This window comes from Leopardus geoffroyi, chromosome C3 (genome assembly GCF_018350155.1).
Source record: "Leopardus geoffroyi isolate Oge1 chromosome C3, O.geoffroyi_Oge1_pat1.0, whole genome shotgun sequence".
Taxonomy (NCBI): Eukaryota; Metazoa; Chordata; class Mammalia; order Carnivora; family Felidae; genus Leopardus; species Leopardus geoffroyi.
In genome coordinates this window covers 65749464-65766787 of record NC_059338.1, presented here as the reverse complement: position 1 = coordinate 65766787, position 17324 = coordinate 65749464, and the positions used below count along the sequence as shown (strand labels likewise).

General features: G+C 39.7%; 1 protein-coding gene across 3 annotated transcripts in view; it reads left to right on the top strand.

Annotated features, from left to right (window-relative positions):
• SMYD3 (SET and MYND domain containing 3) overlaps positions 1 to 17324 on the top strand; it is a 675859-nt gene that overhangs the window by 79534 nt on the left and 579001 nt on the right. The gene's annotated exons all lie outside the window — the stretch shown is intronic.

The window sequence follows — 17324 nt, the reverse complement described above, 5'->3', positions numbered from 1 at the left end:
TTTTTAATTGAAGTATAGTTGACATAGTATTAAATTGGTTTCACATTTTTTTTAAATGTTTATTTATTTTCGAGAGAGAGACAGAGCATGAGCCGGGGAGGGGCAGGGAGAGAGGGAGACACAGAATCTGAAGCAGGCTCCAGGCTCTGAGCTGTGTCAGCACAGAGCCTGACATGGGGCTCGAACTCACGAACCAGGAGATCATGACCTGAGCCGAAGTCAGACATGCAACATATTCTGGTTTCAGATGTACAACATAGTGATTCCACATTATGAAATGCTCACCATGATAAGTGTGTTATAATATTAGACTACATTCCCTATGCTATACTTCTCGTCCTATGTATTGTTAATGGTCTGCAGCAAAGATTTTTACTATCTATTATAGACTTTCTTTTCAGATTTTTTTTGGACTAGAAATCATAAAAATGTATTTTATATCTTGAGTTAGTAGAAACACACGTATGTTTATAACTGAAATCAGTAAATAACACCTTCATTGCTGTGATGTGGTATATATTTTATTCTATTCATCTTTAATCTCTTGTTTAGTTCCCTTAAAAAATGCCCTACGAAATTGATTTTACATCTCACTAATGGGTTGCAGCTGTCTATGTTGAAAATCCTATTCTAATCTTGTGTAGAAGCCAAAGTTTGGCAGTTGCTAATTATTAAGGAACCCTGCTTTCCAGCATCTACATGTGGGACTGCTGGTATAGTTGTTCCTCTTCAAGGCCACTGTTGACCATCCAGATTCAGATCTGCTCCTGTCAACAAACACATGAGCTCCTACTGCCTCTTACATCTTGTGGCCATTCTTCTCTAATCTTGCCTGACTCGTGTCTGCTTAAAACTTTGACAGCGGTATAAAGTGTGCCCACTTTATTGTGACTAGGTGTTTATTGTGGTCCAAGGGAAGGGCCACAGTTGTTCTCAGGGAGAGTCTGCAAACTGAGCCATCGCTCCTTCCTCCATTTTTTTTTTTTTTTACCCATTTTTACAAAAATCGAGATTAAATGCATATAACATAAAATTCACGTTAGCCATTTTAAAGTGTACATTTTTTTCTTAAGCATATTCAGTGTTGTGCAAGCACTGTCTAATCCCAGAACATTTATATCGCTCCAAAAAGATGTGCTGTACCTCCCAACTTTCCTCTCCCACACCCCCTAGCAACCTCTAGTCTATTTTCTGTCTTTGTGGATTTGCCTTTTCTGGACAATTCATATCTGAAATCATACAATGTGTGACCTTCTGGATTGATTTCTTTCACTTAGCATAATGTTTTCAAGGTTCATCCATGTTATAGTATGTGTTAGTACTTTAAAAAAATTTTATTTTTTATTAAAAATTTTTTTTATTTGTTTATTTTTGAGAGAGAGAGAGAGAGAGACAGAGAGAGAGAGAGAGAGACAGAGTGCGGGCAGGGGAGGGGCAGAGAGAGAGGGAGATACAGAATCTGAAGGCTCCAGGCTCTGGGTTCTGAGCTGTCAGCACCGAGCCCGACGCGGGGCTCGAACTTGCAAACTGCGAGATCATGACCTGAGCCGAAGTTGGACGCTTAACCGACTGAGCCACCCAGGTGCCCCTATTTGATTTTATTTTTTATAGTAAGTAGGCTCCACGCCCAAAGTGGGGCTCAAACTCATGACCCTGAGATTAAGAGTTGTGCTCCACTGACTGAGCCAGCTGGCCACCCTGCGTGTGTTGGGACTTAATTCCTCCTTTTTTTTTTTTTTTTTTTTTTTTGAAACTGAGCTATAGTTAACCTATAGCATTATATTAGTTTCAGGTATACAATAGTAATGATTTGATATTTTGTGTATATTCTGAATAAATTCCTTTTTATGGCTGAGTAATATTCCATTGTATGAATATACCACCACATTTTGTTTATCCACTCATCAGTTGATGGAGTTCTTTTTCCATTTTATATTATGAGTAATGCTGTTGGGAACATTTGTGAATAAGTTTTTATGTGAATATAATGCTTTTATTTCGTGTGTGTGTGTGTGTGTGTGTTTGGGAGTGGGTCATATCATATCATAACTGGGTCATATCATAACTCTGTCTTTGAGGACCTGCCAAACTTTTCCATAATGGCTGCACTATTGTACACAGCAGTGTGTGAGGGTTTCAGCTGTCTACATCCTCAACACTTATTTCCATTTTTTAAAAAGTTATTACAGCCATTCTAGTGAGTATTAAATGGTCTTTCATTGTGGTTTGATTTGCATTCCTCTACCGATAAATCATATTAAGCATCTTTTCATGTGCTTCTTGGGCATTTTATATCTTCTTTGAAGAAATGTTCAAATCCTTTGCCCATTTTTTAATTGAGTTATTGTCTCTTTATTGTTGACTTGAAAGAGTTCCTTATATAATCTGGATATTAGTTCTTTATCAGATATATGATTTTTCAAATATTTTCTCCCATTTTGTGGGTTGCCTTTTTATTTTCTTGATAGTGTCATTTGATGCACAAAAGTTTTTAATTTTGATGAAGTCCAGCTTATCTATTTTTTCCTTTTGTTATTTGCACATTTAGTGTTGTATTTAGGAAACTGTTTAATGCAAGGTCACTGAGATTTATACCTGCATTTCTTTCTAAGAGTCATAGTACTTTAATTTAGTTTTTGATTCATTTCGAGTTAATTTTCACTTATGGGGTGAAGGAGGAGGACATGTTCATTCTTTTGGTTGTGGAGATCCAGTTGTCCCAGTACCATTTATTGAAAAGACTTTTCTCCCCACCTACCTCATCTTTTTTTGAGACCTGTCTACACCTCTGTATATGGAAAGGAGAATGGGAATTATTTGTAGATTCACTCATTGATTTAGTAACATTGGATCCAGTAATATTTTTCTTTTTTTTCTAAGCAACTTTATTACAGTATCATTTAAACACCATGAAATTCACACATTTTAAGTGTACAATTCCATGATTATGAGAGGAGACAGAAGGTAAAGTCACATTCAAAAAAAAGAACCAGACCCCATTGTAGAATGCTTTGATGGGTATCAAAGGCTGTAATTGTAGGTATGCCCATGAACATTTGACTCAGGAGACAAAAAAGTGCTTCTTCTGTCCTAAAAGATTTGTTTTCTGGGAATTTTTTGATTGTTTCCAAGGTAAAGATACAGGACAGGGCTTCTAGGTTTTTACGTTAAGCAAAGTCTAGGGAAACTTGTGAATTGTTGGCCAATACTAGGAAAGTAATTTCTCTGGCCCTGAGTGAGCTACGTTTTTCATGTCTTGCTCCAGCTGTCTCTTATCGTTCACCCGTGAACTTATGCTTATGAAGTCCTCTTCATGGTTGAAAATTCATTTACTATGTGTAGTTTTGTAATAGAAATCTGATCATGTATTTGCAGGAAGAAAGTTATAAATAAGAGACAGTAATTTACTGACTTGATTTTATTTTCCCATTGTTGACATCTTTTATATTTTGGCAAAAAGGAGTTGAATCTCATATAGAAAAATTTTCTTTGAACATTTGCCAGATTCAGTTTACTGTCATTTCTAGTTAAAAAGGTTTTCTTTTTTCAAACTTAACATATACCTCCTTTTTGCACAGCAGATGGGAAAGATCTATGAGTTGCTACAGAGAATTATAGGGTTTTTTTCTCTATTTGATCTTTGATCTTAAGACAGCTTTTAACCCTGTAGTAATCTCCCGAGAGATTTGAGGAAATATTTTGTAAAACAAAATTATGGGGACTCTGAATACATAATTGTTATTCTCAAAGCATTGTGTCAAATGTAAAGTAAATGCTTTTAAGAAATCATTTCAGCTGTTATGTGTTTTTTATTAGGCTGAATTCTCAGTGTGGTTTATATCTAGCTGCATTATTGCAACTTAAGTTTTGAATTTATTGTTAGGGAAATAATGAGACTTTTCTTGATTATATCAGCAGTTGGAAAAAAAAATCACATCACTGAACAGCCAAAACTCTTTAATTAGGTTTTAAGACTAAAAACTGTATTAGGGTATTTTAATTTGGAATTTGGAATGTTGCTTTTATGTTGACTTCTCAATAAACTTTAAATTTGGTTTCATACTCTTATCCTTTAGCAAAGAAGTTTAGGCATTAATAACAACAGAATTGTGCTGCAGAAAAAGCATTGCTGTTATCCTTAAAATATGACGCAACAAAATAAAAACTGGCTGGACAACTGCAGGTTTATTACTTTTTTGGAACCCATCAGAGAGTGTAAGTTACAGGCAGCCAACTAGCTTGAAGTCTGAGGAGAAACAGATGCCTGCAGGGAGAGACATGAGCTCTTGCTTACCTGGGCACTGGCAAGAATTTAGCTAGAGCAGTAAAAGGAATGATGGGTGCTGAATGAGGGCTGGCAAGAAAGTGTGAAGTCCCTGGAGGCTGCACCTAGAAGGAGAATTTATATCTACCTCCAGGCTTTTTCTCTATGAACTCTACCGGCTCTTCCCGAAAATGATAGTTGAGATTCCCGAGAAAGTGTCCTTTGGTAGTGCAGAGTTTGGGGAGAACAGCAGCTGCTACAGATGGAGCCAGAAATTCTGCCAGGACCCTCCTTCCTTATCTTCCCTTTCTCCTTTACCAAATGAATTTAGTGGGGAAAGCAAAAAAAAAAAAAAAAAAAAAAAAAATCACTGTTGCCTTTAGGGCACTGGTAAAATCCCATTGCATCTGGGATTAGGGAATAGGATCAAACCTACTCATGGGTGGCATGTTGGATCCAGAACCACAGCTGGGTGAGGGGAAGGTGCACTGAGGACATACCACTGAAACTTGAGAAGTCAGTGACTAAGATTGATGCTGAATCAGAACAACAAAATCTCTATATTCCTACCTTCTGTTACCACTCTGGTCAGTGTCAAGTAACAAGTAACAGTGGAATACTGCTCTGCTGGAAGAGTGGTCAGACCGTGTGGACAGACCATCTTCGAGGCACAGCACAAACAGAGGACCTAAAGCTGAGAGTATAGCAGACATTGAGAGAAACCTTGGCAAACGTGCCCTCCCTCTTAACACAAGTTACCAGTAGATGCATTTGAAGACTGTGTGCTGAGGGCAACCATATCCGTAATAAACCTCAAACCCAGCCTGACTTCTGATGGGACTAACTCAAAACCCTACCCTAAAGGGATAGCAAAAGAAAAGACATGTCCATTCCTAGGCATAAAAATAATTATCTCAGGGCACCTGGGTGGTTCAGTTGGTTAAGCGTCCAACTCTTGATCTTGGCTCATGTCTTGATCTTGGGGTCATGGGTTCAAGCTCTACATTGGGAGCTCCCACGCCCAGAGTGGAGCCGCTTGAAAAAAAAATATTACCTCACTCCTTCCTCTTCTTCACAATATGTTCACCTTTCGCCAATCAGCAGGCCTACAAAAAGGCAACAGAAATACCCACAATACTGTCAAGAGGTAAAGCAATCAACAGAATCAGATTCAGATATGACACAAATGCTGGGACTATCTGATAGAGAATTTAAAATAACTATAATTTCTATATTGAAAGCTCTAATGAAAAAGGTTAACAGCATGATAAATTAGATGGGTAGTTTTAGCAGAAAGAGAAACTATAAGGAAGAATTAAATAAAAAGATTACAAGTGAGAAAAAGCAGAAATGAAGAGTATCTTTGCTTTGCATATGAGTAGTTCTGACAGAACCAAGGAAAGAATCAGTCAGCTTGAGAGTAGGTGAATAGAAATAACTGAAAAAGAGAAAAAAAAGTCACTAAAGAAAAAAAGGGTAGGGAAAAAATGCAAAGCAGAACAGAGCGTCTCAGAGCTAGGGAACAATGCCAACATATCTAAACATAAGCACAGTTAGAGTACTGTAAACCACTGAAAAATTAAACTGGAAAAGGCAAAACCATAGGGAGGGAAACCAGATCAGCGGTTTCCAGGGTTGGAGATGGGGAAGGGGTTGATTGCAAGGGGCAAAATGAGGGATTTTATTTTGGGTAATGAAGCTATTCTGTAAGGTGAGGTAGGTAGGAGTGCTGACAATACTGACTTCATCTCTGGCCCTCTGTCTTGTTCACCTTCTCTCAGTGACTTGTCTTCGGGCTGTGTTCCAGGCCCCCTGGGAGATTAATGTACATACCTTAGAAATGCCCTCCAAGGGGGCACCTGGGTGGCTCAGTCAGTTGAGTGTCCAACTTTGGCTCAGGTCATGATCTCACAGTTTATGAGTTCGAGCCCCGCATCAGTCTCTGTGCTGACAGCTCAGAGCCTGGAGCTTGCTTCGGATCTGTGTCTCCCTCTCTCTCTGCCCCTCCCCCGCTTGTGCGTGCGTGATCTCTCTCTCTCTCTCTCTCTCTCTCGCTCTCTCTCTCTCTCTCTGAAAAACAAAAATAACATTAAAAAAAGAAAAAAGAAATGCCCGCCAAGGCTGGGATGGAGGGAGGGTTGTTTTTGCCTCCCCAAAATCAGTTAGAGATAACTTAGTCTTTCCCCTTCCCGATACACAGCTGGTACCATAAGATCTAATTAAAGGTTAGCTGTCAGGTGCATGCAAGCCCTTTGATCTCATTACAGTGCCCTCCTGTGTGTCCCCTTGCTCTGTAAAATCTGGGAACTAAGGTCTGGATTTTGCAAAGAATAATTGTGCAGCTGCTGTGGGTCATCCTGAGTCTGTTCCCCCAGTTAGGAAGTTACCCCCAAATAAAACTCTGTATCTGTATGGAGTGGCCTGTTTTATTTTCTGGTCTCAAAGTGCCTTCTCGGTGTGGTGGATACTTTACTGTCCCTACTTTGCCTTCCAACAAGTCTAAACATGATTCTATTTGTCAAAACCTCCAAGAGTGAATTTTACTCTATGTACAGGGGGCACCTGGGTGGCTCAGTGGGTTGAGCATCTGACTCATGGTGTTGGCTCAGGTCATGATCTCGTGGTTTGTGAGTTCGATACCCGCATCACGATTCATGAGTCTGAGCCCTGAGTGGGGCTGTGTGCTGACAGTGTGGAGTCTGCTTGGGGTTCTGTCTCTCCCTTTCTCTCCGCTCTTCCCCTGCTTGCACGCGCACACTCTTTCAAAACAAATAAATAAACTTAGAAAACCCAGAATGTGAAGGGAAACCCAAGTAAAATACAGACAATTAGTAATGAACCTGTGTTACAAATGACCAGCATAACTTCACTGAAGGGAGTGGGGAACTATTCCTAGAAAAGGATTAGCTTAATTAATGTTGAGTATTGTTAGGCTAAAGACAAAAAAAGAGCTACATACAAGTACTGTACTCTGTTTAGTAAATTTGTTTTTCACAGAAGTATAGATTAGCAATTCTGAAACTGTTTACTAGGGTTGAAAAAAATAGATACAGTAGTTAAAGAGAGCTGGAGAAATTAGAGAAAATCAGAAAAATTACAAATAAGGAAAGGTAATAGGTTAGAATGAACCCTGTGGTGTTGGATTGCAATCAGAGATATCGGTATGAATTCATTCTGAATATTTTAGCTATATATGTACATAGATACAGAAATAAATTATTCTCTATAAATAAAAAGTGTATGCATAGGTTAGTATACATACATATACTTCTGATCTCTGCTGACAGGCCCTAGAAGCAGAGATAGCCCAGGAAGCACACCTGGTCCCTATATCTTTTCTGAATACCATTCTCCAGTTAAAGGAACCAGGGTTCCTTGGAGAAGTGGTCGATTCCATGGCTAGGTTAGAGATACACAAAATAGGCCTGGGGCATCTTGTTTTGCTACAACTAAGGAAGGTCTTAAAAAAAAGAATGGGACAGGGGCACCTGGGTGGCTCAGTCAGTCGGTTAAGTGTCCAACTTTGGCACAGGTCATGATCTCACAGTTCATGAGTTTGAGCTCCTCATCAGGCTCTGAGCTGACAGTACAGAACCTGCTTGGGATTGTCTGAATTTGAGTAGAAACAGGATATTTGCACAATCTCAGAGTATCTCTTCCAAGATCTTAATTACAAGTGAGAGTAACTTAATAGTGGATAAATCTGGTAGATACCAAGAGATGAGAACATCACTTTTATGGTTTCTTGCCAAAATGTATAACCTCAATTAATTGTGAGAAAACATCAGATAGACCCCAAATATTTGATTATTAGTCCTCAAAGGTATCAAGTCTCAAAGACAAGGACAGATTTAGGGATTGTCACAGATTGGAGAGACTAATGCATGTCCAAATGCATTGTAGAAGTTTGGTTAGAACAAGGATGTTAGTGGGAAAATTCACTTGGGTGAAATCTGAGTAGATTACATCAGTGTTTATTTCTTAGTTTTGATAAGTTTTGATGGTTAAGTAAGATGTTAATATTAGGGAAAGTGAAGAGCATAGGGAATTCTCTCTAGAATGCTTATAACTTTTCTGTGTTTTCTGTCAGTTTACAATTATTTTATTTTAAAATTAAAAAGTTAAAGGGAAAACTTTTAAAAACTTTTTTTTTTTTTTTACTTTTTTCTCTTTCCTCCTCCTCCTCCTTCTGTGCTGCCTGCTGTTGGAGATAGTCTATAAAAACAAAGCTCCTACCCTCAGTTAATGGAAATTTAAATTTGTAAGTTTTAGTTCACTTTAGGAAGATTAAATTCCTTTTTTTAAAGATTTTATTTTTTAAATATTTTTAATGGCTACACCCAACGTGGGGCCCGAACCTACACCCCCAAGATCAAAAGTCACATGTTCTACCAGCTGAGCCAGCCCTGTGCCCCAAGGATGGTTAAACTCTTTTCCAATCCCCTACTATTATATAGTTTCACTAAAACAAGGAAAAAGATTTCATAAATTTCTCCTGAAATATTTTACTGCCTTCGCATTATCTTGCAAGTTGTGTGAAGGAAATTTGAACATGTAACTATTACTACAGGCTTCAAGTCTAAAAATTTTTAAAAACTTGATCGCTACTTCCAATTCTTTTTTTTTTTTTTTTTTCAACGTTTATTTATTTTTGGGACAGAGAGAGACAGGGCATGAATGGGGGAGGGGCAGAGAGAGAGGGAGGCACAGAATCGGAAACAGGCTCCAGGCTCTGAGCCATCAGCTCAGAGCCTGACGCGGGGCTCGAACTCACGGACGGCGAGATCGTGACCTGGCTGAAGTCGGACGCTCAACCGACTGCGCCACCCAGGCGCCCCCCAATTCTTAATTGCATTATTGATTCATGAAATGTTGGGTAACAACTGGTGACAGGTGCTGAGCTGGGACCTATGGTACAAAGATAATTAAGGTAGGTCTCTTCCCTGGACAAATTTGCAGTTATTTGGAGGTTGTTAGGAAAACAAACAAACCAACAGACAAACTATAGTGAAGTTTACTAATCAGTGTGGTTTTACTGAGCATGTTTTCTCCAGTTTCCTTGTACTTTCTGCTTGAAATTCTTCTGTCATTCAGAATCTCAATTCCGTTACTGCCCCCAACCCCCCATGATTAAAGCCACTTTGGAATTCTCAGTAGTTCCTGAAGTTTCCTAACACAGAGAAGGACACTAGTTCTTGTCCTGGCTGTAACTTACCTAGTATTCCAGTTACTCAGAATACTTCCTTGCTTAACACACTGCTTTTACCAAAGAAACTTTGGAGTATAAATAAAATGCCTTTACTTAAAATTCTGCTTCTCTGGGGTGCCTGGGTGGCTCAGTAGGTTGAGTGTCTTGATTTAGCTCAGGTCATGATACCAGAGTTGTAGGATTGAGCCCCCTGTTGGGCTCTGCACTGAGCATGGAGCCTGCTTAAGATTCTCTCTCTCCCTCTCTCTCTTTGCCCCTCTCTCCTGTTCATGCTTTCTCTCTTTCTAAAAAAAAAAAAAAAAAAAAAAAAAGCAGGGAGCGCCTTGGTGGCTCAGTCAGTTGAGCATCCGACTCTTGATATCAGCTCAGGTTGTGAGCTCAAGGTTGTGAGATAAAGCCCCTACGTCGGGCTCCATGCTGTGTGTGGAGCCTGCTTGGGGTTCGCTCTCTTTCTCCCTCTGCCCCTCTCCCCTGCTTGCACACACACTCTCTCTAAAAATAAACAATTTAAAAAATTCTGCTTCTCTGTTTTGTTTATCCCAAGGTCTATTCATCGAACAATAAAATAACTTAAGAAATCTTGGAACTTTAAGTTCCAAGTTTGTAGAAAAAAGTATATATACACCTTTGCAATAATGTCAGATAATTAGATCTCATTGGAGCTTATCAGTTTACCCTAGGTTAAGAACCATGTTTTGGGGCAAAAGTGAAGTATCATTTTATCTTGCTACTTGGTTTGGTACTTATGCATTAGTAAATAATTTTGGTGGGGTGGTGACTATGATAACTCGAACAGTGAAAAGTTATATAAAAGAGCCCATGTTATGTTTTGTAATGGTGACTCTGAGGACATACAGCAGGATCATCTAACAGTAGCAGGCTGCCTTCAGAGTAGGAATGTGATTTAGAAAAGAGTCTGCCATCCAGTATGCAGCCAAGAGCAAGCAAGTGATGCCCTTCTCTTTTTCCCCAGTGGGAGGAGCAAGGAGTAAAACTGAAGGGTGATAGCCTTGGAGTCTTTCGCATCACTCTTGTGTCTCCCCATTCCATTCCTGACGTGTTCCATTTGCTCTACTGCTGTTGCTGTGATATTGGTCTCATTTGACGTTAAAGGCGAACCTTTTAGTTTTTAATGTTTCAGTGTCACGTTGTGCTGAATTCAGATTCCAGTTGCTTATGAAATAAATGGCTGCCATGTGGTGTTCTGCACAATCCATTTTCATATGTCTTATTTCATTCGATCTTATTTAAGTAAATGAGGTTTTGAAATATAACTGGGGCACACTGACGTTTTATGGCATGGCTGAATTGTCTTGAGAGAAGAAGTATGTGTGAAACCTGAATTGGTATTTTTTTTTAATGTTTATTTATTTTTGAGAAAGAGTGCATGTGAGTGGAGGAGGGGCAGAGAGAGAAGGAGACAGAAGAACCGAAGTGGGATCTGCTGACAGCAGAGAGCCCGATGCAGGGCTTGAACTCAGGAACTGTGAGATCAGGACCTGAGCCAAAGTTGGACGCTTAACCGGCTGAGCCACCCAGGCACCCCTGAATTGGTATTTTATGAGTTGCTAATGGGATTATGGAAGAATGGTGTGAAATTTGTATAAAGTAACCTATGGAAAAGCCAGTAGGACTGTGGAAGATAAGGTTGTATGTTTTGGCAGTCACCTCTAACGCTAAATGCTAGTGATTACACCTTTGCCTATATAAAACCATAATGATTTACATTTTAAGATGGAGTTTTCATCTGTAGAAATAAATTACTTTATTATTAATGAATCCAGGACAAGAGAAATGTATAGTTGTAGCACATACACGATTTACTTAATGATCAATAATGTCTTAGGTTCTATTATATGAAACTTTTTTTATTTAGACTTGAACTTGTAACATGTTTGAGCTAATTTGGAGCTTTGTTAGGCATAGATTGTGATTTTTTTTTTTTTTTTTTTTTTTTTTTTTTTTTTTGCCTTTAGAGATGTTCTAAGAAAAATTCTGGAATAGTTGTTTCATTTTGTAGTGAAGTCTTACAGCATACTGAAAACTAAACCTGATGCAAGGAAGTGGTTTTTATTCTCAAGCGAACATGAATAGACTCATTAAAGAGAATCTCTTACTGTTTTTTGACTCTATGCAGAGTACATATTTTGAGTTTTTGATAAACTTTATTTCCTGGATGATCTCTCTTGCTGAGTGCCCTCTAATTAACTTTTTAAAAAGCGCCAAACAGTGCCACCTCCCCACCGCTTTAAAATCTTTTCGTGAGAACAAGGAGAATGATTAACTTTCCAATTGATGTATGGTGGCATAGCTATCTAAAATACTTTCATTAAAGCGACTTAATGTTTTAAAGATAGCCAAGTTAAACATGTAATCACTCTCCAGAGTAATTAAAATGAAAGAATGAATATAATTAGAAATTGTCTGTCTTTTTATAGGGTGTCACGTAACTGATAGTTCTGCTATGAATGTGCAGTTGCTAATAAACGGTTCTGGTAGTTTCCTTGGAGAAACTGGTAGAGGAGTAGTATTGCAATACTTTTAGTCCAGTCTGAGTTTAGCAGAACTTTTACATCACTCTGTGTGGCATCTGCGGTTACTCAGTGAGGTCAAAACATACGTGCCGATTGTACTGGCTTTTTTTCCCCACAGTAGAGCCAGAAATAAGGGTTTTTAGGAACTGATTGATTTTCTTAAGTCAATTTTTGAGTTTTGTAATGGCTCCTATTATAAAAAGTTAAGTTCTTTTTAAGAAAAGAGGGGCTGAATAAAAATAAAGATTAAGACTGAAGTTTGGTTGCCTACAGTCAGCTAGAACAGACGGGCAGAATTGGTGAGTCATTTGTGTAGCAGATACACATAAATTTGCTCCTTTTAGCGGCCATGTGAAAAGCATAGCCCTTTGTACACACCTTTTTGTCAAATGTTTCTGAGCAGCGTTTGCCAGATTTTTGATTGGTTTCTTTTTCTTCAAAATTTAGCATTGTGATTAAAATAAAAGGTTAGTTTACTCAAAATAACAAGTTAGTTATGCTTGTTAAATTTGAAGGTCTTTTTATGTGTACTTTGCAGCTTTTTTTCCCCTATAGGATTAACATCTTGGAATTGGACCCAGCCCATCCTTTTCAGATACTGTTTTCCTTTCCTTCCATCTGATGACTTTCCCTGTCCATCTGGGTAACTTCAGCTCAGCTCAAGGCTAGTTTTTTCTGACCTCCCTGTGTGTACTCCACCCCTTTTCCCGCCACTCTGCTTAAACCGCTTGCAGCCTGGTCTTCAGCAACCAAAATCCCACGGGATAGGTTTTGCTTCTTACCTTTTTTCATCCTGCTGTAAAATTTGTCAGTATTGGCTTCTCTCTTTCATAAAACACTGTTTTTCTGCTCTCCTGATTTTCTTTCTTCTAATGTGGCTGCTGCTGCTTATTCTTTGTGAGCTCCTCTTCTGCTCAGTTCACTAATGTTAAGTTCTTTAGGTTGTTTCTCTGGGCTCCTTTCTTAATTTTCTTTCTTTCTTTTTTTTTTTTTTTTTAACATTTTATTTATTTATTCATTTTGAGAGAGAGAGAGAGAGAGAGCACAAGCGCACAGTTACACTCATAGGGGAGGAACAGAGAGAGAGAGAGAGGGAGAGAGAGAATGAACAGGGGAGGGGCAGAGAAAGAGGGAAAGAGCCAATCCCAAGCAGGCTCCACACTGTTAGTGCAGAGCCTGAGGTGGGGCTCAAACTCACAAACTGTGAGATCAAGACCTGAAATGAAACCAAGAGTCGGATGCTTAACTGACCGAGCCACCGGCGCTCCCTCCTTTCTTTTCTTATGTGTCAGATCTTCTCAGGAAGATGTCTTTTATTCTGGAGCTTCAAATTCATGTGGGCCGGATGACTCCCAAATAAAAATTCTCAGTCCAGATCTTTCTGACTTCTATCTAGCTGGCTTCTGGGTAGTTCAGTGAGTGAGAAAAATCGCTAAGATGCCACATAAACCCTTGAAACCCAGTGTTTCCAAATAACTCTTTAGTAGGGTTTCCCTACCCCCTCCCTCCTTTTCTGGTCCTATCATTCTTCTGCTTGAAAATGTTCCGTGCCTCTTCATGCTGTCCACATGCTGTAGCCCTAACTGTATTTCCCGCTTCATTTCCCATTGTGCCATATTTAACCTTGGCTTTAGTGAATCTGAAATACTTGATTTGCTACCAGTGCGTCCTGAACCTGCCTATATCCATGTTATTTTGCTTGCCTCGTGCCTTTCTCTCTGAAACAGATTCTCATCTCTTACAGATGCTCAGACAGTTCATTGCCAGCTTGCTACCGGAACTCTCCCCGATCTAGGGAAGCTGCATTCCTCTTTCTCTATATTTCTCTGTCCTTTTTGAAAACTCCTATGTTCCACTGAAACCCATTTAATGACATTACCTCATTCTGCTACTTGTATAATTTTGTACTTTCCTTATCTCTCCCACTAGTCTGCCAGATCCTTGAGGCTGGAGTTAAGACATCTTCCCTCATAGGACCCAAACATTGGGCCTTACGTAGGGTGGGCATTGCCCGACCTGATGTGGTAATTTGATTGAGGGATTGGGGAGTGATACTTCTGACCACTCTTTCAGCCAGTGTTCATATTAAATTCTGGGCACACAGCAGGATTAGGTTCTGTACTACTTAGCCTGCATGTAGAGTCAGACTAGACTCGTGCCGGCTGTATGTGGGGAAGTGGTTGTGGGGCTTTAGAGCTCTGGCTGATAGCATTTACCATATTAACTGACTCTAAGATGAACATTTCCCCCCACATTTCAACATTCCTGAAATTACGATGCATTTTTATGGCAGATGGTCTCTTACAGTGATAACTGACAATGTTGTATATACTATTTATGTTAGTATCTTTAATAACATGTCATATGATCCATGACATCTTAGATTTGATGAACTTTAGTAACTTAGTGTATGAGGTGACTTCCATTCATGGGGTCGTGTCACCCAAGAATGTGACTGGTTGTAGTGGCCATTGTGGTTCTAGTCAACACTCTTTCCGGCCCTGCCACATAACACAATGGTTGTGCAGGGTGGGTACACTGGGCTCCCCTCACCCCGTGGTCCATGGTGGGTTCCCACTGGTAGAGATAACTTAGGGCAGCCTCACCTCCTATCTACAGCGTTTGGTTCTGTGCTGAACAGTGCCTGTGTGTGTCCGATTAGAGTGAGACCAGGGCTTTTGTTCAGTGGGAAGAAGTACTTTCTCTCCTTTTCCATAAGAACAAGGTGGTAGTGTATAGCCCATGGAGCTGCTGGCAGCCATGATACCAGAAGGGAGTGAGCCTGAGCTTCTGGCTGGCTGTGGAAGAGGGCGGCACCAGCAGAAGCGGAGAGAACTGAGCTGCGGCCTGAAAGTCCATGAAGAGGCAGCAGAGCGTTGGCATTAGAAGCCTAGCTCTGGACTGTTCTGCAAGTAACACCAACTTCTCTCAGTTTCCTGGTCTGGAAAAAGTATGGCCGGTGGGATATATGGAAATATGATTGCACTGTCAGAGTTAAGCTGTCAAATAATCATTATCTTACACTTCTAAAAGAAGTTTATTTAAGTAATCTCTACACCCTACATACGGCTCGAACTCACAACCCTGAGATCAAGAGTTGCATATGCTCCTCTTACTGAGCCAGCCAGGTGCCCCCAGCATCTTACTTTAATAGGAAAATACTAGTGGTGTTCCCACAAAGGTCAGAAACATTGTACTGGAGGTATTAACAAATGCAGTTGACGAGAAAACAAGCGGAGGCGTCATCATTGGAACACTATTTCCTGTTTGCGGTTGATGTGGCATTTTACTTGGAAAACTCTAGTGAATCACTGGTAAAACTGACTGAAAACAGTGACCTTAACGAGCATTATGCTCAGTGAAATAAGCCAGACATAAAAGACCATGTAATTGTATGATTCCATTTGTATGAAATGTTCACAGTAGGCAGATCTATAGAGAGAAAGTAGATCTGTGGTTGTCCAGGACTGGGAGGTGGGGATGGGGAGTGACTTTGTGTGGGCACAAGGTTTCTTTTTGGGATGAGGAAACTGTTCTACAATTAGATGCTGGTGAATTGTTGAATCACTGTATGGTGCACCTGAAACTGTATGTTAACTATACTGGAATTAAAATTTTAAAAGTTAGATTGTGGTGTTGGTTATACAACTCTATAAATAAACTGAGACCTGTTGAACTTACACTTAAAAGGAGTGAATTTTATGGTGTGTAAATGATTTCTTATAAGGTGTTTTTTTTTTTTTTTTTTTTTCAGTTTACTTATTTTGAGAGAGAGAGACAGAGAGGGCGCATACACAAGCAGGGGAGGGTCAGAGAGAGAGATAGAGGGAGAGAATCCCAAGCAGGCTTTGCACTGTAAGCGAGGAACCTGACATGGGGTTCGATCCCACAAACGATGAGATCATAACCTGAACTGAAATCAAGAGTCAGATGCTTAACCAACTGAGTCACCCAGGAGCCCCTATAAAGTGTATTTTTTTAAGAAACTAACTCAAACAGTAAAACAATTCAATAGGGTATCAAGATATAAAATTAACATACAAAAACTGTAACCAGTTAGAACATAAAATGGAAGAGAAAACCCCATTTACAGTTAAGGAACAAAAAAGGTAAGATACTCAGGAATTAAACTTCAAAAATGTGCAAAACTCGTTTGAAGAAAACATTAAAACACTCCTGAAAGGCTTAATGGTAAAACTGAACAGAACTAGAGTCCTTCCTTGTTCCAGGATATGACGACAACATCTGAGGTTGTAATCAAGGGCTTGGGTGCAGGGAGTCCATCCTCGGAAGCACCTGCGGGAGAGTGGGCTGCGGGCAAGGTGGGGGGTAGTGAGACGGGACAGAATGACGCCCACACAAGATGTGTTAATGAGCGGGCTGCCGCCTTGTCGGCTGGAGCTCGGTTCCACTGGGGATTTTTGTAAAGCTGCATAGAACCCACCTTAGAATTCTTTCATGAGGGCAAAGAAGCTGGGGTTTTATTCACCAACTCCTGTCCAGCTATGGTGGCTGGTTTCCCCCTGAGATAGAGTAGATAGAAAGCCGTAAGCATGTAAGATTTGGTGAGTATTCAGCAGATCGTCAGTCTATGTGACTGATCCAGGCCAGACTGAGGAGATGGACGCACCAGGTGGCCTTTGTAGTCTCTTCAGCGTCATATCTCCAGAACCTGCAGAGCTGTGGTCTTCTCTGAATGGGACCGGAAAGGAGTCAGGGAGCAGTTTTGCATTTTTTTGTGCTTGCAAGAGACAGTGGGCTTCTCCACACCTGCTCTGTCCTTGCCTGCTCGGAAGTCTAGACCAGCTCTTCGAAAAGGAGCTGGGCCGGGTTTTATGTGGGGTCTGGAGTTCTTGCTGATTAAATTTAATCAAATAGGGTACATTGTAACATTGACAAGCCAATTACTGATTTTTAAAAAGCAAGAAAATGTTTTTGTTTCATTAGGCTCTGCCAACGTGAATTCTAATATATTTAGTACTCGATTGTTATTATTACTGTCTAAAATAAGGAAAGCATACTTGCATCTTTGTGAACAATATTAATGTGGCAACTTTTTTTTAAAATTTAGTGTTTGATTTTAATTCCAGTATAGTCAACATACAATGTTATGTTAGTTTCAGGTGTACAAGATAGTGATTCAACAGCTTTGCAGTTTGCTCAGTGCTCATCATGGTAAGTGTACTGATATGGCAACTTTTTGAATGTTGATCAAGAAATGATATGGTGTATATGATATACATAATGGTTCTATGAATCAAAGATTCAGGACTTTGCAAATAACTATTTTAATTCATTATTTTACTTGGCTTTCTTC